Source organism: Triturus cristatus, chromosome 9 (assembly GCF_964204655.1).
Source record: "Triturus cristatus chromosome 9, aTriCri1.1, whole genome shotgun sequence".
Lineage (NCBI taxonomy): Eukaryota > Metazoa > Chordata > Amphibia > Caudata > Salamandridae > Triturus > Triturus cristatus.
Window position 1 is genome coordinate 348556898 of NC_140592.1, and position 22458 is coordinate 348579355.

The 22458-nt window shown below is 53.0% G+C and overlaps 1 long non-coding RNA gene across 4 annotated transcripts in view; it reads right to left on the reverse strand.

Moving 5' to 3' along the window:
* LOC146797910 (uncharacterized) overlaps window positions 1–22011 on the reverse strand; it is a 111506-nt gene extending 89495 nt beyond the window's left edge. For 2 of the 4 annotated variants that reach the window (XR_014968549.1, XR_014968552.1), the window contains exons 1-3: window positions 21929–22011; window positions 21329–21443; window positions 21160–21233 (exon numbers count right to left, since the gene is read on the reverse strand). This is a non-coding gene — a long non-coding RNA (uncharacterized LOC146797910). Of the gene's footprint in view, window positions 1–20975; window positions 21055–21159; window positions 21234–21328; window positions 21444–21928 lie in introns of all 4 variants that reach the window. The other 2 variants (XR_014968550.1, XR_014968551.1) reach the window with 2 other exon arrangements.
* Between the last annotated feature and the right edge of the window lie 447 nt (window positions 22012–22458).

Consider the following 22458-nt stretch of genomic DNA (forward strand, 5'->3'; position numbering starts at 1 on the left):
CTTTCTCAAGCTGCATTTAACAGAGTTATAAACGGATGATGAAAAAAGATTTCATCCTTAAAGGATAGAGATGTGGGGGCATATTATCGACAAACTGCGATGAATATCGCAGAGCACGCTCAGCGCATTTTTTTCTATCGCCGGCTATCACTGGATTTCATTGCTGAGATAGCGCGTTATTATCAACGCATATCTCAGAGGCGATGCAAAATCCAGCGATAGCGGCGAGAACCAGCAATAGCGCGAGAACACAAGCGCTATTCCCACTGCGCTATTGCAAAGCTTGCTAATAGGCAAGTGCGGACAATCCACCTCCTATTGCCAAGATGGGTAAGTCAGGTTTTCAACAGGCGTTCGAAACCAGCGATAATCGCGGTTAGCGCGGCTTTTGTCATCTCGACGCGGGTCCGGGGCCGGATTGATAATAGGTGGTAGTTGTGTTGGCGACAGTATTCATGGCATTTTGGTGAGGAACGCCCACTTTGCATGTCATTAGCGATAAATATCGCTGACATACAAAGTGGAGAAAAGACGGCTGCTACCTCAAGGAAATACGCGTTAGCGTGTCCTTGATAATTGTGCGATATTAAAATCGCCGCTTTCCGGCAGAAAACGGCCGCTAAAGCGGCGAAATTGGGCTTGATAATATGCCCCGTGCTGTCTAAAAGAGACCATGCATGAATGGTTATTGGTTCATATGGTCCCTTAAAATATCAGTCATACTCAGGAGGGTCAAATGGATTAATGCCAAAATTAAAGCTGGTGCGCTTCCAGCTTGGAGATTTGCAAACTCGTTTTAATTCACCCTCTTGGATGAGATTGTCCAAAGAGACATCATGTCATGTCGTCTTTGTAACTATTTTAAGGAAGACATTTGTCATATTGTATGTTGCTGCCCAACCCTAATGGCAGAGCATAAAAGCCTGTTGAGACAGTTTTTCTTAGAAATCCCATACAAACATGTCGGCAAGCAGTGAAAGCCTGTCTCCAAGGGGACAATTTGAAATCTTGTGAAAAATCCCTGAAATTCATGTCTATTCCTGAGTTCAAATTAGGAAAGAGTAAGCTGTAATAATTATAGTCAGCGGCATATGTAGTGCACAGGAGGCTTATCTAAAATGAGTTAAGAAAAAGGGAAAATAAAGAAAACAACTGATGATAGGATGATGATTTTACCCCGATCCATGAACAATATAGTTGTGATGATTGATTATGCTAAACCAGTTTTTTTTTTACTGTTGTCATAAGCTAGTTTTCAAACGAAATAGGTGATTTATTAAAGGCAGATAGCACTTTGTTTCGACTACTTTGCACAGAATAGTCACTTAGTGTTATAACATTGTTTATAGGAACTATTTAAATGCAATCACACAAAGTAGGTGCGATATGGTCCATGCTCTGCAATATTTGAATAATGAAGTCCTTCTTATAACTTCAATATAGTTAAAAAGATTCCCTTTGAACTTTATTAACAAACTTCACTTAGATCGCCAACTTTACACCATTCAGTCAAATGTATCATTCAGTCAGATATATCACACGCTAGGAACAACTCCAAATGAGATGCGAGAGAGCTTACACTAAATTGAGTTTATTGATACATTAATCATCTGATTCACAGCAATAAGTAATCATATAAAAAGACTTAGGTGCCAATTACGATCCGGTAAAAAATTTCCCCGTACGACTCGTATCCGGTCTTTTTACCGTACGAATCGTACAAGTGCCGTACAAACTGCCAATTACGATTCGCATGGGAAAAAGACCATACGAATCGCATTGGGAATCATTCCCCACACGTCCTCTTGTCGGAAAAAGTGTCCGACACGTCCTCGGACGAATCACCGTACAAATGTGAAAAGTGAAGTCCGACCGCGGAATCACGATCCATCCCGTGCGTCAGAAGTTACAACCGTATGGAAAAAATACCGTCCGCACCGAACACCCATAGCAACCATGGAGACATGTGCCCGAATACGCGCCGACCCCCCCCAGCCCCCATACGTATGCGCCGACCCCCCCCAGCCCCCGTACGTACGCACCGACCCCCCCCAGCCCCCGTACGTACGTGTCGAACCCCCCCTGTGTATGTACACCCCTGTGCGTGTCGTACCCCCGTGTATGTACACCCCCGTACGTGTCGTACCCCCACCCGTGTATGTGCACCCGTGTACATTAGAGTCATACCCCCACCCGTGTATGTACACCCCTGTACGTGTCGTACCCCCGTGTATGTACACCCCTGTACGTGTCGTACCCCCGTGTATGTACACCCCTGTACGTGTCGTACCCCCCGTGTATGTACACCCCTGTACGTGTTGTACCCCCACCCGTGTATGTACACCCGTGTAGGTGTCGTACCCCCGTGTATGTACACCCCTGTACGTGTCGTACCCCCGTGTATGTACACCCCTGTACGTGTCGTACCCCCGTGTATGTACACCCCTGTACGTGTCGTACCCCCACCCGTGTATGTGCACCCATGTACATTAGAGTCGTACCCCCACCCGTGTATGTACACCCGTGTACGTGTCGTACCCCTCCGTGTATGTACACCCCTGTACGTGTCGTACCCCCGTGTATGTACACCCCTGTACGTGTCGTACCGCCGTGTATGTACACCCCTGTACGTGTCGTACCCCCCGTGTATGTACACCCCTGTACGTGTCGTACCCCCACCCGTGTATGTACACCCGTGTACGTGTCATACCCCCGTGTATGTACACCCCTGTACGTGTCGTACCCCCGTGTATGTACACCCCTGTACGTGTCGTACCCCCACCCGTGTATGTGCACCCGTGTACATTAGAGTCGTACCCCCACCCATGTATGTACACCCGTGTACGTGTCGTACCCCTCCGTGTATGTACACCCCTGTACGTGTCGTACCCCCATGTATGTACACCCCTGTACGTGTCGTACCCCCACCCGTGTATGTGCACCCGTGTACGTGTCGTACCCCCGTGTATGTACACCCCTGTACGTGTCGTACCCCTCCGTGTATGTACACCCCTGTACGTGTCGTACCCCCCCTGTATGTACACCCGTGTACATTAGAGTCATACCCCCACCCGTGTATGTACACCCGTGTACATTAGAGTCGTACCCCCACCCGTGTATGTACACCCGTGTACGTCAGAGTCGTACCCCCACCACAACCTCCTAAGTACGGAGCGCACCCCAGGCCCCAACATCACAACCGCATGTACGAGTCGTACCAAGCCACACACAAGGACAGCCCTGTACAACAAAATGGCCCATGTACACCCCGTACACACGCTAAAAACGCACATACACAACCAGGACAAACCAAAACACAAGAATACACCATTCGAATGGCACAGAGCCACTAAACATGTCCAACAACCACTAAAACAACACATTCACTGACCTGCAACTGCCCAAAACACCACCACTCCTTATAACACACCCACCCAAACTTCAAACACAGCCACACCCACCAATGGACCAATAAAAAGGGCCCACACACACAAACCATGAGCCTTTGCAACAGACTCACTGCTGCCAGACCCCACAGACAACCTACAGCACCAAACTAGAAGCTTTACCACACCTTACACTTGCACACCTTCACACAACCACCTTCACAAACAACCCCTCATCACATTCACACACACACCTGCACAACCACACCCACACACCCACAACCATCCACACCCCCCCCCCATCCACACCCACACCCCTCACCATGCCCACTAACAAGAATCCAAAGTTCAGTAACCGAGAGTTGGAGGTCCTTGTCGATGAAATCCTCAGAGTCGAGCCACACCTCTTTGGAACAAAAACAGCCATGTGGCAGACCATCGTCGATGCTGTGAATGCTGTTGCGGACACCAGAAGGAACAAGCAGGAATGCCAAGCCAGGTGGTACGATCTGCGGAGGAGGGTCCGAGCCAAGATGACGGATGAACACAACCAGGCCAACGTCACTGGAGGAGGGCCGTCCCGCAGACCCGTACACTACCATCCCTGGGAGGAGAGGGTGGTGGCCATACTGCCGGTGGAGGCAGTCGAAGGATTAGGAGGACTCCGAGACCCGGGTGAGTACACAAACAACGCACCTCACATGGGGGGAACGTCATCCACAACCAAACTCACAAACAGGCACGCTACCACCCCAAGCTATCGCATGACTCAACCACACTCCATGAACACGCACATGCCACTGGCGCCACCATGCCCCATGCACCCAGCTGGACAATGTCAAGTCACAGGCCACAGAAGACACCAACACATGACACGGTAACCCGGATGGCGGTAGGGTGGGCCCAAAAAATCACATAGTGCAACTCAGAAGCAGACAACAATGCCCTCTGCCCATATGGCCTAGGTCACAGCCAGACAAACAGTGTGTCCCCACACAGGAAAGACTCGCCAGCAAATGGCGGACGCCTTGCATTAACACATGGGGGTGAAGGCACTGTTTTGCACATGACAGCAGCTAATGAACAGCCAACACTGTGAAAGAGTGGCAGCACACACCACCACAGCAGCAGCGCAGACACACACACTACACCCAATGGGTGCCTGGAGATCAGAAACAAACTCTCATCAACAAGCCAAGGGCCATTCAAAGATCTGCTAACAGTGTGTGCCCAGGAAGCTGGGCTGAGGTGACAGAGGGTGACACACAGAGGGAGGGAGAGGGGGACAGAGAGGGAGGGAGAGGGGGACAGAGAGGGAGGGAGACACAGGAAGACGGACAGAGGGAGGAGGCTGACACACAGAGGGAGGGAGAGGGGGACAGAGAGGGAGGGAGAGGGGGACAGAGAGGGAGGGAGACACAGGAAGACGGACAGAGGGAGGAAGCTGACACACAGAGGGAGGGAGAGGGGGACAGAGAGGGAGGGAGAGGGGGACAGAGAGGGAGGGAGACACAGGGAGACGGACAGAGGGAGGAGGCTGACACACAGAGGGAGGGAGAGGGGGACAGAGAGGGAGGGAGAGGGGGACAGAGAGGGAGGGAGACACAGGAAGACAGACAGAGGGAGGAGGCTGACACACAGAGGGAGGGAGAGGGGGACAGAGAGGGAGGGAGACACAGGGAGAGCAAATCAGCCATGTGGTGTGTGGGAATGTCTGCTCGTCAGCAGGTGGACTGCGTGCATGTAGACAAGGGTGGCCAGTGCCAGCACCCCCCCTCTCCTCCATGGCAAAACACAGGGCCATGTCACAACCTGTGCACGAGCACAACAACAGCTACCTGCATCATATAAGTGTGTGGAACAACTTCATGTGCCCACGTACAGTGCAACACGGAAGGCGCCAATGCATGGCTCGCCACACCTGCCCACTCCACTGCTGACTGCAGTCACACTTGACGCAGCAAGTAAGACTGTGCCACACATAGTTAAAGGGGCCAAAGCTGTGCCCAAGGGACACACCCATGCACAAGTGCACTGTGAGTGGAATGCAAGACAGATCCAAATTCCCAGAGGAAATGTTCCAACTTTGAAACTGATGAAACATGGATGTTGCATGGACCAAAATTAACATTGTCTCTCTCACACACAGGTCAACCTCGTGGTTCACCCCCCAACACTGGGGGGGAAGACTCACAGGACCTGGCTCTGCGGGAGGCCGATCCCACCGGCAGCGACGACTCTCACCATTCTGTCGACGACCCCGACCAACCTGGCCCCTCTGGTGTCCAACCACCTGCAGCACCTGCGTCAGGTACAATGGGGCCAACCACCACCCCCACTCCTGCCACATCCCAGGAGACACCCAGGATCCCTGCCCCACCACCACAGCAGCCAGGCTGGCCAGGAGGGACACGGTGTCCCGGGCACCCAGGAGGAGGCAGGCGACAACGCCAATGCCACCCTCAGGGGTCCCGGAGACCCGATGTGCCCACAAGGGCAGGCTAGGTGCAAGTGGGCAGGGGTGGTGGGAGTGGAGGATGGCGGAGGCCCCAGCCTGACCAGTTGGCTGGGGAACCGGAATATTCCCATGTCCGAAACATCCTGGACACATACCGGCAGGACACCACGGGCATGGCCCAGGTTGTGTCCACCCTCAATGAGATGAAGGGGACCCTCGATGAGATCAAGACCCAGCAGGCCCAGCAACATGCGGAGCAACATGCCTGTCTACTGCAACACCAACGTAGGATGGAGGACAGACAGGCTGAGCTCGTGACGGTGTTCACGGGAATTCACAGCACACTCCGTCGGATGGCCGACAACATGGGCAACCCTCCCTGTGCCAGGAGGCGTAGAACATCACCACCCACAGGGAGGGATCAGGAGGAGGAGGAGGAAACATCCGATGGAGCATCCCAAACATCGTCACGGCCTGCTTCTGAGGGTCCCCGCAGGAGGGCGGGTCGTCCACGGAAAAGACCGTGAGGGTCGGCGCTACAGCACCATCTCCCAGGACACCTGGCTTGGCACCTGGCCCACTGGAGCAACAGCAGCACAGCATCAAAAGACATTCTCTGCCACATGGCCTTGCTGGTCACTGTCTGACCAATGTTGACAAAGACTGTGGCATGGACTCTGAGGATTTCAAATGGCAAGGACACCAACTCCCCTACTGAACTTTGGATTCCAAACACCCGGAAAGCCCCTCATGTCATACCCCCCTGCCACTCAAATAAAAAGTCACACCATGAAGAGAAGATGCCTGCTGGTTGCATTATTACCTTACATGTGTCTTGTAAAGTCTAAACATGCCTGAGTTCTCTTTTGACTTCAACCATCCACACCCTGGGGCCTGAGTCTGGCACAGGACACATGGGTCACAGTGTATTAGGCAAGACAGACATGGAGCACCATACACACCCGTGATGGGCCCAACCAGCTGAGGGGGTGGCCGCACAACCGTGCCGACAGACATATTGAGTACAGCAACAGTCAAGCGCAGAGGTCAGGGATCATGTCCAGTGTCCTGGGGGGCACCCAGGTATGTGTAGACAGGTGGCAGAACCATGTCCTGCAAGCTTGAGTCCGGTGGATGCAGATAATGGGGGCCTGGCCAATGTTGGATGCATGGGGATGGCACATGTCACAATACCCACACAGTCATGGACATCATGCACAATACACAGTCTCATCCCACACACACAGCTTGCATCTTGCTACTCGACACATAGACACATAGCCACTATCAGGGAAAACCATGCCAGACATGCTGGATGCACCGTGGCAACACACCAGCATTGACTGAGAAGAGGCACCTTGGAGGCATAGGGACACCTTTATTAGTCATGTATTCGGGATTGCAGAGGCAACTTGAAGTACACATGACCAGTTCATGTGGAGTAACATGTGGGTCCAACACTGGCACCCCCCTTCTGCAGCACAAATGCGTGATAGCCATGGAACTGGCACACAAGTGTCGGCTAACAGCTAAACACCCCCAGCTGCTCACGGAGAGCCTGCCATACACCATTGATCCGCTGATGTGGAAGTCCCACAGCATGTCAAGCCAATGCAAACCGTATGTGTCCGAGGGCAGTGTTACACACATTGATGCCATCATCACAATCCACTATCCCATCACTGATGACTGTCAACAAGTCTGACCATCTATTTAGGTGTACCCAGCTGCATGTCATGTGTACCATGGTGATGCAACATGTCTGCAGAGGAACCAAACATCGACAGGGGCAGTGTGCATACATCGTGAACAACTGCCACACCCAATACACCCCTGATGCATCCCTTACCCTAAGGAGACTTCCAAACGTGTCCGTGCCTGTAACGCTGAGTCAGCACACGATGACGTGTCCATGAGGAATAGCAGTGCCACAACAATGCAAGCAGCAGACGGCATGCGCAAGTACCTGGGGAAGAGAGACACACAAGAAGTCAGCCACAAAAAGCACAGCCACTTGCATGTGCATTTACTCGACACATGTATGGATGACAACATGCTAGGTCACAATTATAACTGGGGAAATACAACCATCACTGGCACCATCACTCCAGTGACACACCCACACACACCTCTGACTCACGTACCATACATGCAGGTGGAGACACACATCACAACACATGCCACACGGGGACCAATGCGTGCACACTCAGACACTGGTACTCACCACTAAGCAAAGAAGTCGCGTATGAGCCGAGTCCGGATGTCCTCTTGCGGCTCCACATCCTCCACATCACTAGCCCCATTGCCAAGCCCTTCGTCCTCCACGGGTGGATGGTCCTCGTCATCTTGATCCAGGATGAGTGGCACAGCTTTCTCAACTGCCATGTTGTGCAGCATGCAGCAGACCATGAAGATTTTGCAGACCTTCGCCTGGGCATATGGGAGTGCGCCGCCGGTCTTGTGTAGGCACCTGAATCGGCTCTCCAGGAGGCCAAACGTCCTCTCTATCACTCGCCTTGTCCGGCCAAGGGCGGTGTTGTAGCGGAGCTGGGCCGGCGTGATGGGGTTGCGAAGAGGTGTGATCAGCCATGGCATGTTGGGATAGCCAGCGTCCCCTACATGGAAAGCACATGGACATCGTTAGAACAGGAGAAGCGGTCGTGCTGGAAGTCTACGCAAAATACAGGACAGACAGACTGTACCCACCAACAACACATGCTCGTTCGTTGCGCAGCTGCGTCATCATTTCAGGCACCCTGCTACGCCTCATGATGTAGGCATCGTGTGCTGATCCTGGAAAACGAGCACAGACATGTGAAATCACCATGTTGGACAGACACACCACAAGGGCATTGATGGAGTGGTAGTGCTTGCGATTCCGGTACGCTACCTCCTGTGCCTGTGGTGGTACCAAAGCAACATGTGTCCCATCTATGGACCCAATGACATGGGGCATCCATCCCAGGGCATAGAATCCACGCTTGACCCCAGTCAACATTTCAGGGGTAGGAAAATGGATGAAGTCATCCAGGTGAATCAACATGGCCTCTAAGAAATCATGCAGCACACGGCAGAACATGCTCTGGGACATGCCACCAACATGAGCTATGGTATTTTGAAAGGTACCCGTGGCTAGAAAATGTAGGGCTGCCATTACCTTCAGCTTGGGTGTCAGTGCCGTAGGATACCTGTGCAGCGGTTGCAGGTGTGGTGCCAGTCTCGCCGTCAAATCCAGAATCAACCGTTGGGGGAAGCGGTAGCACCGGATACCGTCATTCTCCCGCATGGCAGCCAAGTCCGGAATTGGTCGGGGAAGAGGCGGCGCTCTGCAGTAATTTGGAAGTGACAAGGAAGAGTGAGTGCACCACAACAACAATTAATTTGTACTGAGCACATGTAAATCTGTCTATACACATATGCTACATACGGAGTCAGGTATGTGCCACATGCCCTGGACACGTATGGCTGGCAGGTGACACTCCTACCAAGACCCAGCTACACACGGAGATTGAGAACCTCCACATGCCATGGCATGGGATTAGCTGTGTCCCAGTGCAAGTGAACAGCCAGACGCAAGACAGGAGTGACATACACCCACACATCAGCAGAAGTAGGATGTCGATTGCAGAGACTGGTAGCAGAACACTAGAGCCACAGGTCACATGACATTACACTAGGACAGCCCACACACCTTGCCATGAAGGTGCACATGTCATGACTCACCACACATTCATAGAGAGGATGCAGACATGTCCTTGTTACACTACTCCGTGTCCCATGCATACATACGCACCTCACATCCATGTGGCATGGTGTGCGGAACAGTGTGCAATGTCAATCTACACACAGACACATGTTGGTTGCTGCAACAGCTGCAGCTTTTGAGGGTGCTCCAACATCAACCTAATGGGAACCCCCCATACATACATGACATAGTCACATCGTGCACCGTGGGTAGTGACAAGTCAGGTGTGGTAACCCCTGTACCGGGCATCAGGGGACACTTCCGTGTGTTGGTGTCCATGCCATGACAGTGTCGCTCATCCCAAGTGTGCAGTACGACATGCACACATGTCAAAGGAGTCAAGGGCATGCCTGGCACACATTGCACCGTCACACATTACATCTGTACACATCTCATCATACATCTGGTGCCTTCTCGACTCAGGAGTAATGTGCCACATCACAGCCTGTCACACCTGTGCCCCACACATGTGGTACTGCCCAGACAATGCCTTGATGTCCATCCATGGACAAGTATGTCATCCCTATTCCTTCCTGTGTGCTGCCTGTCACCACTGTGATGTGTGAAAACCACCGTACTGCTGCTAAGAGGGCCTGTGTACGTTCCCATATCACTATGGGAGTGCTGCCGTATGTGTACCCATAGTGATGGTGAGCGTACAGGCATGTGTACGGTCAGTAAGTACGCATACGCAAGAACACCCATAGTGGTACGGACCGTACACACGCCTGTACGTTCACTATCACTACGAGTACGCATAGGCGAGAACACCCATAGTGGTAGGGACCGTACACACGCCTGTACGTTCACTATCACTACGAGTACGCATACGCGAGAACACCCATAGTGGTACGGACCATACACACGCCTGTACGTTCACTATCACCATGGGTGTCCTCGCGTATGCGTACTCGTAGTGGTACGGCCCGTACACACGTCTGTACGTTCACTATCACCACGAGTACGCATACGCGAGAACACCCATAGTGGTACGGACCGTACACACGCCTGTATGCTCACTATCACTACGAGTACGCATACGCGAGAACACCCATAGTGGTACGGCCCGTACACACGCCTGTACGTTCACTATCACTACGAGTATGCATACGCGAGGACACCCATAGTGATAGTGGACGTACAGGCGTGTGTACGGGCCGTACCACTATGGGTGTTCTCGCGTATGCGTACTCGTAGTGATAGTGAACGTACAGGCGTGTGTACGGGCCGTACCAGTACGAGTACTCATACGCGAGGACACCCATAGTGATAGTGAACGTACGCACGCGTGTACGGGCCGTTGCTATGCATTTGGGGTGCCCTAGGGGCCCGGAACGCACCGTACCTGTGGGTGAAGCTCAATTTTACATAGGGGACACATGAGGGACAAGTATTAAGGCCTACATGCATGCTGGTTGTCATGGAGACAAAGTTTTAAGTTTGAATTTGTTCTGGAAGGTGCACAGTAGAAGTCAGTTGGAATGAATCTACTTTGTTGCAATGTGTTTGTGGGGTTGACATCATGCTGAAGAAAAAAACACAATAAGAACCCACTGACTGTGCTAGGTTTGAAGGGATTGGAGGAAACATAGGATGCAAAGGTGAATGACCAATCACTCTGTACTCCTGTGCATGAAACAGGCCAGCAAGGCAGATATAAGGCAGCAAGGTCCCATGAGGGAGCACTTGCCTGTACATATTTCGATTCTACCACACTGCTGCTGCTCCTGATTCCCTGGAACCATGTCAAGGTCTGTGGAGAGGTCACAGCCATTCACCCTGGAGGAGAACCTGGCATTGCTGGATGTGATCCTCCCACAGTACCCCCTGCTGTATGGGCGACCAGGGTATCAGGTGAGTGCAGAGCTACTAGCACAGATTGTGTCCCTTTTTTGTGACTGTGACTTCTGCCATTGTGTCCAGGTGTGACACACATGCTATGTACTGTGGGGGGGTCCCGGGGGGGGGGAATGCCTGATGTCTCCCAGCAGTGCCCAGAGACAGAAGGGGTGTGTGCAGAGGCCTCCCAGCAGTGCCCAGAGTCAGGAGGGGTGGGTGCCTATCACTCCCAGCAGTGCCCAGAGACAGGAGGGGTGGGTGCCTATCACTCCCAGCAGTGCCCAGAGTCAGGAGGGGTGTGTGCAGAGTCCTCCCAGCAGTGCCCAGAGACAGGAGGGGTGGGTGCAGAGTCCTCCCAGCAGTGCCCAGAGTCAGGAGGGGTGGGTGCCTATCACTCCCAGCAGTGCCCAGAGACAGGAGGGGTGGGTGCAGAGTCCTCCCAGCAGTGCCCAGAGTCAGGAGGGGTGGGTGCCTATCACTCCCAGCAGTGCCCAGAGACAGGAGGGGTGGGTGCCTATCACTCCCAGCAGTGCCCAGAGACAGGAGGGGTGGGTGCAGAGTCCTCCCAGCAGTGCCCAGAGTCAGGAGGGGTGGGTGCCTATCACTCCCAGCAGTGCCCAGAGACAGGAGGGGTGGGTGCAGAGTCCTCCCAGCAGTGCCCAGAGTCAGGAGGGGTGGGTGCCTATCACTCCCAGCAGTGCCCAGAGACAGGAGGGGTGTGTGCAGAGTCCTCCCAGCAGTGCCCAGAGTCAGGAGGGGTGGGTGTGATGCACAGTGTGAGCCTTTATAATTGATTGTGTCTTTGCCCTCATTCCACCTGTGTACCTTCACTGGCACGTACTGCTTTTGCCCTTCCCCAGAGGAGTATGACCCTATGGCAAAGGTGCAATGCGTTGGCTGCATGACATGCCTTGTTGTAACCAGCTAATTTGTTCTCATATGTGTCTCTGTGACATGTTGCAGGTGTATTGATGTAGTGTCACTTGTTCATCCTCACAGGTAGGCGTCTCTGCCAAGGAGAAGATCTGGCTGACCGCCGTCAGTGCCGTGAGGAGTGCGGATGGTCGGAAGCGGCGCCTGTCCCAGGTGAGGAAACGCTGGCAGGATATCCGGTGCTGGACGCGGAGGATCGCACGGGTCCTGCTGGGGGACTCACCTGAGAGCCATAAGAACCGCGGGCGCCGCCGTCTCTCCCACATCCACAAGCGTGTGCTAGCGGTGGTATTTCCAGACTTGGACAGGCGCTTACAGGAGATGCAGCAGCAGGAAGGGGGTAGGTACATGTGTGTTTGTTGTGTTTCACCAGCATTTGTAAGTGCACTGTTCCATGGATGCACTGCCATGGTTTAAAGGTGCTGTGCAGATCCTGTTACCCACAGTATTGCAGTGCTCTCCTGCCTCCCTTCCCCTCCTTGCAATGTGTTCCCTGGTCTGTGTGAAGTCACTCCGTCACAAGGTTATGTAGCCTGGCACCTTCTCCACGTGTACAATGCCTGCAGCATCATGTGTGGGGTTGGTGTGTAACAGGTTTTGGGACCTTGCCTGTGCCCTGTCCAGTTCTGGTCTTGTGGGTTCCATGTCAGTTGGCACTAATGCTGAGTCCAGACATGGGAGTTAGTCTCTCAAGTGTGAGGCCTTACAGCAATCATGTCCTATGTGGTGGCCTGTGAAATGATGTGCATGAGTGTGCGGTACGCATAGTGCGGGGATGGTAGCGTGTGTTGCAGTCATTCCCATTCAGGAGCATGGTGTTGTGTGGCCACTACTGTCCCCAGGGGCAGATTTTCCTAGGTATCATGTGTGTAATCCGAATATGTTGACAATCTCTGTGTCTACAGCATAGGTTGTGCTCTGTGCCATTGTCCCCTGGCCAAATGTATATTGACGTGAAATGTAGTACAAGTGTACACTGTACAGACTGACTTTTTTTTTTCTTGTTCATACTCACGATTGACATTGCCTGTGTGTCTTGTTACAATCATCTGATGATGCCCATTTGTACATGCTTATTTGGACAGGCGCACCTTGGGTATTTTGTGTGCAACCTTGATTTGTTGCATCCCATGTGTATTTCACCCAGACTAAGGGATGTAAGTGCTTCCTGTGTCTCCAAAGAATAGTCTCATGTAGGGGGTGGGTGGTGCGGGCATGGCCTTCATGTCACAACCTGATATCTCCTTGCTAGGACTGGCCAGTGTGTGATGTTTGTCTGGACATGCACTCAAGGTGCAGTGGGCCAGTCATGGTGGGCATGTTTTCAGTGTAACCTATGCTGCATGTGCCTCTTGTTCCTGGATATGGTCCCTGCTCATCCCTATTTCCTGCCACGCTGTGTGGTGCAGATGCAGTGCTGGATTGTCCCCAGGACCTTGCTCCTCAGTCAAAATTCCATTCCATCTCATTTGCTATTGTGTCATGCTCTCCATAGTTTTTCGGTGGCATGGTGGGTCAAACAACTGTGTCTTGCATGCCCTACATATGTACCTTGTTTTGTAGATGTAACTCTTCTTTTGTTTCAGGCTATGCACTGTGACCTATGTAGATTGGACTCATGTGACATATGTATACAGGTGTATGATTAATTTCTGTCTCTTCACCCTGCCCACAGCATCGTCGGGGGACACGGAGGGAGACATGGGCACAGACGGAGCAGAGGGACCGAGCACCAGTGCCAGCGGTGACATCGGGGCTGGCACATCAAGTGGGACTGAGGCGGAGGAGAGTGAAGCCGGGGACCTGTCGACTGGCACAACAGAGTATGAAGCTGACGGGTCCGAGGATGATCTCTCCGAGTGGGTGGCGGCTGCACCAGCAGCTGACAGCGGCACTACATCTCGCCCCGCCCCCTCCATTGCCATCAGCCGCCTCCCACTTGCTCGTGTCCCTTCCCAACGTGCCCGGTCACCACATGTCTCCTTCCTGCCAGGCACCGCACCCCCTGCCCCTGTCTCCACTGCTGCCGCCAATGCCGAGTCTGTGGACATCCAGCGGCAGTTGCAGGTTGGTCAGGCTGCGATCCTTAATGTCCTCCATGGCCACAGCCAAGTGCTGCACAACATGGAGGCATACTTGGAGGGCATTCATTCATCGCAGGCTGACCAACGCAGCTTGCTGAGGTCGATAGACTCGACACTGACTGCAGCAGTGGGTCTCCTGTAGCGCTACGTCACACCCCCTACCCCTGCCCCATCCACACTTCCCACTCCCATGCCTGTCCCACGTACACCCAGACGTCAGCATGCACCCACCACAACACACACAGGCACCACACCAGCAGGGAAGGTCCACCGCACAATTCCTGACACGCACACACAGGGTGAAGTAGGCACACCCACTGGGTCGGGGGGCAAACGTGTGACACGCAGCCAGAGTGGGAGTCCGCATTCCACCCAATCCACTCCCTCCAAATCCCCTCCCCTCAGCTCTCCTGGCCACATCTCCCCCAAAGACTCCTTCATGGCCGCTCTGTCCCTGAGCCCCACAGTGACGCCACCACGCAAGCGGTCAAGGAAGTCCTCGGTCAGGGTGGTTGATTCCCCCCCCCCCTGTCTACACCCTCCCCCAGTGGCGCTGCGACCCATCCCTCTGACCCCCCCCCCTCCTTGGGGCCTGTGGTTCCTTCGGGTGCAGGGGATTCCCTGGAGGACCTTGCTAAGGTGTGCAGCGAGATCCTGGCCTCCACCTTTGGCCCTGCCCCACCCCCTGTTGTGGAGTCCTCCATCCCTGCACCCACGACGCCTACCCTTCACCCTCCTGTCCCTGCGGTGCCTGTTTCTTCCCCCCCACATGATGCCCTCACCCCTGTGGAAGACGACGGAATGTAACTGTGCAGGCAAGCTAGGGGACACGCATCCCTCTGTGTCCCTCATCCAGCTGTGACTTCTGGACTGCCCTATGGGCTTTGTAAATATTGAACTTTCTACGAACATACAATTTTTGATCATGCTGATTAAAGCCATTTTTGTTTCCTTTGAACACTACTGCTTTTCTGATATTGCTGTTGGTGGGGCTGCTACTCGATTTTGGGTGGTGATCATGTGTTGGTTGTGTGGGAAATGTAGTAGTGTGCTGGTCATAGTGGGGACCCTGGGATCTGTGTGCCATCACACAGTGTTAGCTAGGTTTCTGTGTTCATATAAGCAGTTGCTGCATGGTGAAATTGTCCAAAGGTGTATTCCTTCCTCTGTGTACCCTGACATCTTCCCTGCAGGGTGTTCCCAATATTTAGCGCAGAGCTGTGTGTACATTAGCTGGGCGTGTGACGGACTCCTTCTACTTTGCACATGCATGCTGAGCGATGTCTCCACCTGCATCCTTCGTGGCATTCTTGGTAGTCATTGTACTTGTGTATGTGGACTATTGACATGACTTCATGTGTACATGTTTTCTATTCTGCGCTATGCATGCATATACTCCCAGCCTCGCACACATGTGGTACATGTACTGCAGGGTCTTTGTGCACCTGACTGAAATTTGTGGGCATGGTATCTGTGGCTACTCCACCCTTTGCGTTTCATGGGCACTGCTGTGAGTGTTAGGCACACACCCCTCCTGTCTCTGGGCACTGCTGTGAGTGTTAGGCACACACCCCTCCTGACTCTGGGCACTGCTGGGAGTACTCTGCACACACCCCTCCTGCCTCTGGGCACTGCTGGGAGGACTCTGCACACACCCCTCCTGACTCTGGGCACTGCTGGGAGTGATAGGCACCCACCCCTCCTGTGTCTGGGCACTGCTGGGAGGGCTCTGCACACACCCCTCCTGACTCTGGGCACTGCTGGGAGGACTCTGCACACACCCCTCCTGCCTCTGGGCACTGCTGGGAGTGATAGGCACCCACCCCTCCTGACTCTGGGCACTGCTGGGAGTGATAGGCACCCACTCCTCCTGTGTCTGGGCACTGCTGGGAGGGCTCTGCACACACCCCTCCTGACTCTGAGCACTGCTGGGAGTGATAGGCACCCACCCCTCCTGACTCTGGGCACTGCTGGGAGTGATAGACACCCACCCCTCCTGTGTCTGGGCACTGCTGGGAGGACTCTGCACACACCCCTCCTGTGTCTGGGCACTGCTGGGAGTGATAGGCACACACCCCTCCTGTGTCTGGGCACTGCTGGGAGTGATAGGCACCCACCCCTCCTGTGTCTGGGCACTGCTGGGAGGGCTCTTCACACACCCCTCCTGACTCTGGGCACTGCTGGGAGTGATAGGCACCCACCCCTCCTGTGTCTGGGCACTGCTGGGAGGGCTCTGCACACACCCCTCCTGACTCTGGGCACTGCTGGGAGTGATAGGCACCCACCCCTCCTGACTCTGGGCACTGCTGGGAGTGATAGGCACCCACCCCTCCTGTGTCTGGGCACTGCTGGGAGGACTCTGCACACACCCCTCCTGTGTCTGGGCACTGCTGGGAGTGATAGGCACACACCCCTCCTGTGTCTGGGCACTGCTGGGAGTGATAGGCACCCACCCCTCCTGTGTCTGGGCACTGCTGGGAGGGCTCTTCACACACCCCTCCTGACTCTGGGCACTGCTGGGAGTGATAGGCACCCACCCCTCCTGTGTCTGGGCACTGCTGAGAGGGCTCTGCACACACCCCTCCTGACTCTGGGCACTGCTGGGAGGACTCTGCAAACACCCCTCCTGACTCTGGGCACTGCTGGGAGGACTCTGCACACACCCCTCCTGCCTCTGGGCACTGCTGGGAGGACTCTGCACACACCCCTCCTGACTCTGGGCACTGCTGGGAGGACTCTGCACAAACCCCTCCTGTGTCTGGGCACTGCTGGGAGTGATAGGCACACACCCCTCCTGTGTCTGGGCACTGCTGGGAGTGATAGGCACCCACCCCTCCTGTGTCTGGGCACTGCTGGGAGGACTCTGCACACACCCCTCCTGCCTGTGGGCACTGCTGGAGGACTCTGCACACACCCCTCCTGACTCTGGGCACTGCTGGGAGTGATAGGCACCCACCCCTCCTGTGTCTGGGCACTGCTGGGAGGGCTCTGCACACACCCCTCCTGACTCTGGGCACTGCTGGGAGGACTCTGCACACACCCCTCCTGCCTCTGGGCACTGCTGGGAGTGATAGGCACCCACCCCTCCTGACTCTGGGCACTGCTGGGAGTGATAGGCACCCACCCCTCCTGTGTCTGGGCACTGCTGGGAGGGCTTTGCACACACCCCTCCTGACTCTGGGCACTGCTGGGAGGACTCTGCACACACACCTCCTGACTCTGGGCACTGCTGGGAGTGATAGGCACCCACCCCTCCTGTCTCTGGGCACTGCTGGGAGGGCTCTTCACACACCCCTCCTGACTCTGGGCACTGCTGGGAGTGATAGGCACCCACCCCTCCTGACTCTGGGCACTGCTGGGAGTGATAGGCACCCACCCCTCCTGTGTCTGGGCACTGCTGGGAGGACTCTGCACACACCCCTCCTGACTCTGGGCACTGCTGGGAGGACTCTGCACACACCTCTCCTGCCTCTGGGCACTGCTGGGAGGACTCTGCACACACCCCTCCTGACTCTGGGCACTGCTGGGAGGACTCTGCACACACCCCTCCTGTGTCTGGGCACTGCTGGGAGTGATAGGCACACACCCCTCCTGTGTCTGGGCACTGCTGGGAGTGATAGGCACACACCCCTCCTGTGTCTGGGCACTGCTGGGAGTGATAGGCACCCACCCCTCCTGTGTCTGGGCACTGCTGGGAGGGCTCTTCACACACCCCTCCTGACTCTGGGCACTGCTGGGAGGACTCTGCACACACCCCTCCTGTGTCTGGGCACTGCTCGGAGTGATAGGCACACACCCCTCCTGTGTCTGGGCACTGCTGGGAGTGATAGGCACCCACCCCTCCTGTGTCTGGGCACTGCTGGGAGGGCTCTTCACACACCCCTCCTGACTCTGGGCACTGCTGGGAGTGATAGGCACCCACCCCTCCTGTGTCTGGACACTGCTGGGAGGGCTCTGCACACACCCCTCCTGACTCTGGGCACTGCTGGGAGGACTCTGCACACACCTCTCCTGACTCTGGGCACTGCTGGGAGTGATAGGCACCCACCCCTCCTGTCTCTGGGCACTGCTGTGAGTGTTAGGCACACACCCCTCCTGACTCTGGGCACTGCTGGGAGTGATGGGCACACACCCCTCCTATTTAACAATATGTACGCTTAGTCCATACACGTGTGAGGGTTCGCTCCATGGGGGTACGGGTCGTACTTACACTGTTGGGGTGGGAGGTACGCTCCATACGTACGCGGGTGAGGGTACGGGTCGTACTTACACTGTTGGGGTGGGGGTATGCTCCATACGTACGCGGGTGAGGGTACGGGTCGTACTTACACTGTTGGGGTGGGGGTACGCTCCATACGTACGCGGGTGAGGGTACGGGTCGTACTTACACTGTTGGGGTGGGGGTACGCTCCATACGTCCGCGGGTGAGGGTACGGGTCGTACTTACACTGTTGGGGTGGGGGTACGCTCCATACGTACGCGGGTGAGGGTACGGGTCGTACTTACACTGTTGGGGTGGAGGTACGCTCCATATGTACGCGGGTGGGGGGTCGTACTTACACTGTTGGGGTGGAGGTACGCTCCATACGTACGCGGGTGGGGGTATGGGTCGTACTTACACTGTTGGGGTGGGGGGTACGCTCCATACGTACGCGGGTGAGGGTACGGGTCGTACTTACACTGTTGGGGTGGGGGCACGCTCCATACGTACGCGGGTGAGGGTACGGGTCGTACTTACACTGTTGGGGTGGAGGTACGCTCCATACGTACGCGGGTGGGGGTACGGGTCGTACTTACACTGTTGGGGTGGGGGGTACACTCCATACGTACGCGGGTGAGGGTACGGGTCGTACTTACACTGTTGGGGTTGGGGGTACGCTCCATGCATACGGTGGTGGGGGTACGGTCCATACATATCCGTACCCACGCTATGTGATGCTTGTGCGTCCCGTACCCAGGCCTTTGCCACGTGGGTACAGCCGTCCCGCCATTGTTGGGATGACATAGGTGTGGGTGTGGTACGACTCGTACCCACGCTCTTAAGGCATGGGTACGGGACGTACCTGTATAGTAGTGTTGCCAGTTCGCGTCGTCAGGCACTTCCTTTGTGGCGGACGCTGGCTTTGCTGGACACGTCCCCACCCCCTCGTGGTGACTAGGGCATGGGGGTCTGGTATGTCCAGGGCATGTGTGCTGTGTGACATTGGTGGTGGTTTTGTGGCCTGCCCCTGGTCCTGCCTCCCCCCCTTTCCCCCCCTTTCCTCCCTTCCCTTAGTTGTTCTGACCTTCTGCGGCGTCTGCGTCGGAACCTGTAGAGGAGGTCGACTGCTATGAGGGCCGGGATGACACGTAGGTTCGGGTCCATGTCTGTCCGTCGCGTACAGGTACTCCTTGTTCGCGTCGTCCTGATTTCCCGGCAGTTTTTGGCAGCTGGAAAATATTCACCGTGCGGGATGACGTCGTTGCGAATCATGATTCCTGGTTCGTGAATGGCAGGCTGCGTGCGTCCCGACGTCACGTCGGCGCTTTCCCGGATCGCATTTGTATGTTTATTTTCGTCGGTCGGGGTTTTGTACGATTCGTACGGAAATGGTGTTTCCGTGCGAATCGTAATTCCATGTTTGTACATTTTGACGGCCGGGTACGCGTCGGACGGAGAATTTGCTCCGTCCGACGCTTCGTACCCGGTTTTTACAGGATCGTGATCGGCACCATAGTATCACAAATAAGTTTTAAAAAACACATATAAATATTCATTCAAAAGTACATAATTAAAACAATTTAATTAATACAATATCTCATAGGAAGACAACAACCAAGCATCATATGGAAGGAAAATATACAAAGGCACTAAAATTGTGCCTTGACAGTGTTAATTTGCAACTTATGTGGACCAGAAATAACCAGGAGCGGTTCTCCCTAATTTCTATAATTCTTGTCCCATGTCAAATTAAACCAAACACTCTGCGTCAACGCGTTTCAGTGGAGTAGAGAGATAGAACCACCTTCTTCAGGACTGGCAATCATAGTCCTTCCTTTAGTAAATATTAATGCGCATACCTAACACAGAACATAATACAAAATAAATTAAAAACATTCATATTCTTCAGAGACATTGAGAATCTTACTTATGATTATTAAAAGTATTTTCTTGGTACTCCAAGATTAAAAATCATTGCTATAGCAGAATCAATGTGAAGGACAACACACTAAAACAGTGTAAATAATATATGGAATAAGTCCCAATTACCCACTAATATAAGATTCTACACATCCCACTAGGAGTGTTCCATGTCATACAACTAATCACTTGCAAATCTACAACTCACACGCCTTCACATTCATGTACTAATCTAGAAATACTTAATGACTTATACTGTGCAAACGTAATAAGAAATTGTCAAGCTCCCAACGATAAGTGGAGATCAGTATAGCCCTACATCTTACTTCGTCAATCCTCAATCAGAGAACAGACATGAATTACCCAAAGGGTAGATTATATATGAAGACCATCATAGATATGTCAATACCTTCGCTCATGCCATGATTTAATTGCTGGCAGTGAACATCTGGGCTTCTGGCAACAGGTATCACGATAGTGATATATGTCTATCAATAAATAAAAATGTGGCTGTTTGTTGGTTAATTGAAAGACCTTGTATAATTGAACAAGATAAATCAATTTTAGAAACTGAGCCACTATTGGGTTCTCACCTTAATATGTTCGATTGATAGCCTCGTTTCACACAGTTGCCTTTCTATAATAATGGACCTGGTTTAATCACGATCTATAAATAAGAATAAATCAATTATATCTAATAATAAAATGCAAATATTTATTACTCTAATACTTTTAATGTATGTTAAAATTACTGCAACTCACCAAAAGTTTAAAGACACTGTCTCAAATTTATGTAGGCAGAAAGGTACAACCATTTGTCATCTATAGAGATACGTTATTGGGATAGTTCTCTGTTTCCAAATTTGATCTGGGTAGGCTATAAAGAAAGAAAAATGATCCAGTGAGAGTGCTGTGATGTTAATCACAAACCCAAAAAGCCACCTCATGTTAGGTCACTCAATAGAAACCTGGAGGTGATGATTTAAATAATATTATAATCAATTGGCATGGTACATGACCTATGCTAATCTCACCTCTAGGTATTCACAACGGGGGAACACTAACCCTGAGTGCGGTAGATGAGGGGGGACCCGTTTAGAAGTACCTCCTGCCATTTGAAACTAAAAATGAGGATCATTAAACAGCCTCTCATGACTCCTTGTCATAAAACTTATAAAAACCTACAATAAAAGGGACACCATACTGTCTCTACATATCTCGCAATAATAACAGATTGCGCTTTAAATACGGTATAGATGCAAAATCTAAATAATGTATACATCGCTTCTGAAAGAGCCCCGGTATCAGACCCATTCATTCCGGAAGGCCAGAGAGTGCCAATAGATTACAACCGGTTCTTACCTCTATAGCTCTACACGTCAGGGTCCTCGAGTACCGTTTAGTGCATCTCTGTAGAAAGCGGACAAACGCTTTCACAACCATGAAGACGCATTATATACACGTCACCGCGTATGCAGGGTGCGTATAATGAATAGTGTAAAGCCGTACCAGAAGAGTTAGTTAATTGGACTGCACGGTTCTTGGAAAAGAATGCCGCCATATTTAGACGGTCATATAATAACAAAAATACCTTCGAGTTCATGTCCTACACATACAGCCCTCAAAATGAAAGCAAGGTAAGGTGAGGGATAAAAGGGCTAATCTCCCCAAAAAAATAGCGTGTTCTTAATTACCTACTGCGTAAAGACGCTATTAATGTTTAAAAACACAAAATACCGTCTCGTCTCATTTAATCAATAAGGCAACCTCTTAAGTCTGTTATGATATTATACATTATGAATAGAGGGTACGTTTATAGAAGGTATGGATAACATCAAGTCGTAATCGAAGAGCTAATTAATGGGACTGCATTGTTCTCTTAAATACGCCAC